This window comes from Humulus lupulus, chromosome 3 (assembly GCF_963169125.1).
Source record: "Humulus lupulus chromosome 3, drHumLupu1.1, whole genome shotgun sequence".
In the NCBI taxonomy this organism is placed as follows: domain Eukaryota; kingdom Viridiplantae; phylum Streptophyta; class Magnoliopsida; order Rosales; family Cannabaceae; genus Humulus; species Humulus lupulus.
The window spans coordinates 222,442,649-222,449,106 of NC_084795.1; the positions used below are offsets into that span (position 1 = coordinate 222,442,649).

General features: G+C 33.4%; 1 non-coding gene across 1 annotated transcript; it reads left to right on the plus strand.

The window, feature by feature from the left end:
- Positions 1 to 1,288: 1,288 nt before the first annotated feature.
- LOC133828425 (small nucleolar RNA R11/Z151) lies at positions 1,289 to 1,375 on the plus strand. Its single transcript, XR_009891036.1, has one exon. It is a non-coding gene; the product is annotated as a small nucleolar RNA R11/Z151 (small nucleolar RNA).
- Positions 1,376 to 6,458: the final 5,083 nt, after the last annotated feature.

The window sequence follows — 6,458 nt, forward strand, 5'->3', positions numbered from 1 at the left end:
TCCTTAAAAAATATATTTTAGGACTCGCAATGAGTCTCCTAATAAAATATGTGAGTCCTAAAAAATTATGAGGAAATAAAATTTGCCAGTAGCTTTTAAGTACTAGCTTTACAAGTCTTAAAAAAACATTAAGGGCTTCCAATGCAAGCCCTAAAACATTTAATTAAAATAGGCACAAGGGACACAATTTTTTTCGAATTGGGACTGTTTTTTATTGAAAAACTGAATTGAGGCTTTTAAGTATTAGGGTTCATTAACTTTTTCAGCTACAAGGAAAAGAGGTTGGGTTCTTCTCATTCGGCAAGGCCCTAGCCTGAATCTCCTCGACGGCAGATGACTATGACGCGAGGCTTCAGGTTGGGTGGTTCTCAGCGACGCAGGGGCTCCACACACTCGGTTCTTCTCGGCGATGGCTTCAGGCGACGCAAGAGCTCATCGACACAAGACTTCTGGCTCATCGATGTGTGGTTCTTGGCTGGCAGTAACTGGTGGTTCTCATAGCCACGAGCATATTCTTTGCCACCTTCTAATGTGCTTCTGATCAAGTGGATTCACCAGTGGGTTCTATTCATCTATGGTTCTCTCTTCCTCTCTCATTTTATTCCCTTTAGTTGTCTATCTCTCACTGGTTTGATTTTGTTTGAATGTTTAGTTAGAACTTGCTCTTGCATCTGAATATTATTAATCTAGGGTCTTGTGTTTGGGGATTTTTGACTCCTTTGTTCTTATCTCTGATATTTGTTATGTTCCTCTGGGTTTTGCTTCTTTTTCAGGGGAGTGTCAGTGATGCAATGTGGCCTTGCTGATATGTGTGATCTTCTCAGTTATATGTTTGATTTTGTTTGAGGATTATGCTCTGTTTTTTTGTTTTTTTGATTCCCCAAGACTTCTCTATTCTTACTCCTCCTACAACTCTTGCCTTTTCTTGTTCTTGACTCATTTTGTTTACCTAAATATTTTTTATTTGAGACTAGACTAGTTAAGGACTTATATATACACATATATTAATATATATTTGTTATTCTTGTATGATATTGGGGATTAAATATATTTTTGAGCCTTGATGATGAGTTGATGTTGAAGTTTTATGTTTGAGTCTGAGAATAGCTCTCAAATTTACTATTGGTCTTTAATTATAGCTATTTTTGCTGATAGAAATTTACTATTGGTCTTTAGAGAATTGATAGAAATTTATGCTGATGAAGCTATTTTTGTTGACTAGAGTTTCTTATCTGGGCATATTTCTAGAATCTTATTTCGAACATTTACATCTTTTATTATTAAAATTAGGCGTATGATGATAACATTAATTATCTTAGCGGATTTCGGTGAGATTTTATAGTCAATGATTTTAATCTTACACACACTAAAGCCCTTTTTTATTAATAGAATTTTAACAGAAAAACAATGTGTAATAAAAAATAATGTTTCTTTTGAAAAGTTGCATTTTCAAATAAAAAAAAATAATTTCTTAGTATATATGAGTTTTTTTACAGGGTACTCTTTAATAAAAAAAAAAAGAGATTAGATGAGTGATTTTCATTGTAGTATACCAATTATGGTAAGTTGAAATAACTTATGTCATTATATTTAATATCCCGTTTTAGTGTTTTAGTATCTCGGGATCGACGTACGTTGTTGGGGCTTTGGGAACAGCTGGGTTTGATCTCTCTCTCTCTCCCTCTTACACTCACGGTAACTCACCTCTCCCATGGTATCTCTCTAAATATATAATTTTCAATTTATATGTACATATAAATACATATATATTTATAGTACTCTATATAAATCTAAAACAAACCATATAAATAATTTAAATCATAAGGAAGAATAAATTGTCAGTTTCTTTTTCTTGTGTGATGGTTTTGATTGCTGCAGTCTTTTTTAGTAGTTCGTGCTATTGTGGATTTTATTCCTGCACTGCAGCAATAAAATTTAGAATATTTTTTTGCTTGAAATTGGTCTGCTTATTATAAGCACTATGAATTGCTTTTGTAAATATTCTCACTGCCTTTACTTCTCATGTTTGCCACTGTTAATAGGATGTTGTGGACATCCATGACAGTTTAGCAGCTGATGCTGAACATGGTGATGCTTCCAGAAAGGAAAGGTCCTCAGTTCAAGGTGTAGAACAGATAATTAAGACCAAACATGTTTCATGTAATTAGAAATTGATTGCAGTTTTACTTTCATATATTTTAAATATTTTTATTAGAGCTTATCTGAGTTTGAATTATAAAAAAATAGTTTCCTAGTTGAGTTAAGACTTCTTATTTATGGCTATCTGTAAAATATTTTTCTACTCAGTGGAGTTTGAATATCTTAGATATTCATCCGTAGTGAAGTAGGTTCTGGGAATTCTGTGTGCTGCGGTGATAACGGAAGGTTGAAAACTTGCATGTCTTAGTGAAGTAGGTTCTGAGAATTTTGTGTGATGCGGTGATATATGGATGAAAACCTGTGTGTTGTTTGATTTGTTTGACATGGTGTTGATTGTGACATATGGCTAGGCTAGTAAATTAGGGGATATGCTGTCCGATTTTCTATAGATTTTTTTGTACTTAGTTTTGTGTGGAAATATGAAAAAGATGGCTGCCACAATGATAAATTTGTGATCCGGATAATTAAGTTGAATTTAAATTTTGCTACTAATCACAAAATTTGCTTAATCCGAGCCTCAAAAGAGCCGATTTAGAGTAACTATGTGATCATAGATTTGTGCTTTCGAGATTATAAGAGGAGGATAGGTCTTTCTAGAATTTGAATCAAATCCTCATCTTTTCTCTCCCAAAAGAGTAAAATAGGTTGCTGATTAAACCCCGTCCGTGAGATTTTAGAATCATACATATAGTATAACATTCTGAAAATTAATCTTAGAACGATCCTTCAATGGTGTTTGTTCTGCCACCTATTGTGAACCTTTAACTAAGCTTACGTTGGTGATTGTGGCCTATTTTCTTACCTTTTTAACCTAATTTCTAGGGTTTATATGATTTGAAATAGATTTAAGATATATGATATTTGGTTTTTAGGAATATATATTTATATAGCATGAAGAAATTTATTATCTAGAATCAACGCTTGGGGTTACTTCACAGGCAGCTGAAGTGAGTATTTTTTAAAAAAATATTTGATGGTTTTAGTTGCGTAGAAGGGGTTTCATTAAAGGCTTGAGTTGTCTCTAACTCCTGATGATATTTTTCAATCTCTTTCAATTGTGCTTGTATTTGGTGTTTCTGGGTTTAGATTCTGAATTTTTTTTTCTTCATGTTTTCCTTTTTATCTTATTTTTCTATTTGTAATAAGAATATAGTTGTTAATGCCTTTCGGTTCTCTTATACGTACTTATCTCTTATACAACCATTTTGTGGCTATTTGAAATTGGGCAAAATCAATATAATCTACTTGATGCAACCTCTACTCTTCCTCTGGCGTACCAATTGCCTTTCTGTTATTCTTTTCACTCTTATATTTCTTGTTTCAACTTTCAAATTGGCATTGTTTTGGTTTTCTTTTTAATTAATCTCGCTCTCTTTGCATGTAAATGTGTTTTTGGTGGATTGAGTTTGTTTCTTCTTATTAGTAATTATAGGTTCCATTTCGTGAAATAGGTGTAATTGTGGGGAGGATTTTGATTAAGTTATATGTTAAAATTGATCGTATTTACAATGCGAAAAATTGTTTCATAAAATCTCCCTAGCTAAAAGATAAAAAGATAAAAAAAACCAACATCAGTTATTGCAAATAAACAAAGAATTTGATGTGCAATATAATAATTTTAATATCTTTTTCCATCATAAGTTCCAATTATATATGATTAAGAAGTTGTTTAGGGAAATGTTTTTCAAATAAATGAGGTGTTGCTTTCTATTACACAATTTTTTCCATTAAGGATTTTTGAAACCATTTCAATAAAAATTGACCCCTAGTCTAGTTCATCATCCATGATTTATGAGTTACATGGCATTGTATCAAAATATTTATTCAAATCTAACGTAGCTCTTGATATCTATTTTTAAATTTAGAGTGGATAATGTCTTATTCTGAGTTTGTCTCTTAACAATAGAACTAGTAATTGATTTGGTAATTATGTTTCTCTTTGATCAAACGAAGGAATGTGTATGTGTTTATTCTCTAATTGCTTTAGTATTACACTTTAGTGGAGTTTGAATATCTTAGATATTCATCCGTAGTGAAGTAGGTTCTGGGAATTCTGTGTGCTGCGGTGATAACGGAAGATTGAGAACTTGCATGTCCTAGTGAAGTAGGTTTTGAGAATTTTGTGTGCTGCGGTGATATATGGATGAAAGCCTGTGTGTTGTTTGATTTGTTTGACATGTTTGTGTTGATTGTGACAGATGGCTAGGCTAGTAAATTAGGGGATATGTTGTCTGATTTTCTATAGATTTTTTTGTACTTAGTTTTGTGTGGAAATATGAAAGAGATGACTGCCGCTGTTTTGAATGGATTAATATGGTAGATTTATGGTCTATTTTGTTGATGATTTTGTTGTAGTTTGCTACTGTTTTTGAAATACCTCTATGTACTGGATGAATAACATTTTATGAAATAGTACTATCTAACAAGATATTGTTTGCTCCTTGACTATATGAATACCAATAATGATAATGATAGTTTAATTCTCGCATTTATTATATATATATTTATAATTGTTGTGTGTCTACTTATTTATAAGTTTGAATTATAATATATTTATAATTAAATAACTTTTTTATAATGTGCAGGTCTATATTGAGATGCATTTCTTCGGCGCAATACTAGACAACATTGACAATTGAAGTTTTTAGAATAAAAAATATATTTCACTAACATTGTATACATTTCTTGTTTAATATTTGGTGGTGATAAAATTTGATTGTAGTATAAACTATCATGTAATATAATTTTGTAATCCAAGTAAACTAAATACTGAAATGATATTTTTGAGTAATTAATAAAAAATTATTTTTTTGTATTTTATTTTGAAATTTTAGAAATCTAACATATATAATACATTTTGGACACTCAAAGGGATATATTTTTTCTAAATCAAAATGAAAATTGTAACTGCATTTTTAAAAAAAAATAAAAATTACTTTTAAGGGCATGCAAAGCGAGTCCTAAAAAAATACTTAAAGCACTCAACCAGATTTTTTAGGACTATAGGACTCGCAATGGGAGTCTTAAAAACTTAATTAAAGACACTCAACCAGATTTTTTATGACTCGCAATGCGAGTCCTAAAAGCTTAATTAAAGGCACTCAACCAGATTTTTTAGGACTCGCAACGCGAGTCCTAAAAAACCTTAGTTTTTAAGGCTCTCAAATAGAGGACTCGCGCCCTGCGAGTCCTAAAAACTTTTTAGGACTCGCAATGCTAGTCCTAAAAATCCTTTTTTTGTAGTAGTGTTACTTGCTTGTTGTTACTAAGTGAGTTTAAAACGGAAATTGTGCAACTAACTGACTAAACGAGGTTTCTAAAACCAAAAGTGTGACTGAACCAGAGTTTAAGGCTTTACTCTTTGAAAATGTTTAGTTTCATTGAAAACAATAAGTATCAAATATCTGGGATCCCAAAATAAGGTTTACAAAATATTTACAACTCAAAAATAGATTTACACCACGTTAACTACCAAAAGAATAAGTTAATACAGCCATATACAAAATGCCCCCAACCAAAGCAGTCGGGCAGGCCGAACATGTACGCGCCGCCCCCACGCTCTCCATACTCATGGCCGGTTGACTGACTCTTTGCTTTTACCTGCCACACAGAGCACCCGTGAGCCGAAGCCCAGCAAGAAAACTCAAACAGTATATAACATATGCATAGAATATAGCTGACATATAATCCACTGATAAATAGGAAAACCATCAGACTGAACAAGCACGGCCATGCCGCCCCAGAGGCGTTACCAAAGCCTGGGGTCTTGGTCCTTACCGTAAGGATAACTCATGTATCCATTGGGTCCCACCCAGGCTATAAGAACTACATGTGCTAAGTGTTACTTCTGGCCCCAAGGCCGTTCTCGGCCTTCGCCGCTCTCGGCCTTAGCCGTTCATTTCATTATAATCACACATATAGTACATTTCGAAATAATCATTCAAACATATAATAATTCATTTAAGGTTATACATTCGCACATAATAAAATCTAGGGCCATGCCCTGCAATAACACTGTGGGCCCATGCCCTGTTCTCGGGTGTTACGGTTTTCTTACCTTTCAATTCGATAGCTTTGATCACCTGACTCATCGAGCACGATCCTACTCGAGCCCTAGCGCTCACCTAAACAAAATCCATAACTCAAAGTCATCACCAAACCTCAAGTCCAAAACCTAGCCTCGGGACCAATCTCGAGCCCCCGGGAAGTCCTAGATCCCCAAAACAAGGTGGTGGAATCGAGCCCCGAACCCTAGGTCAAAATCCCTCAACAAAAGCCCAAAAACCCCTTTCTGTGAA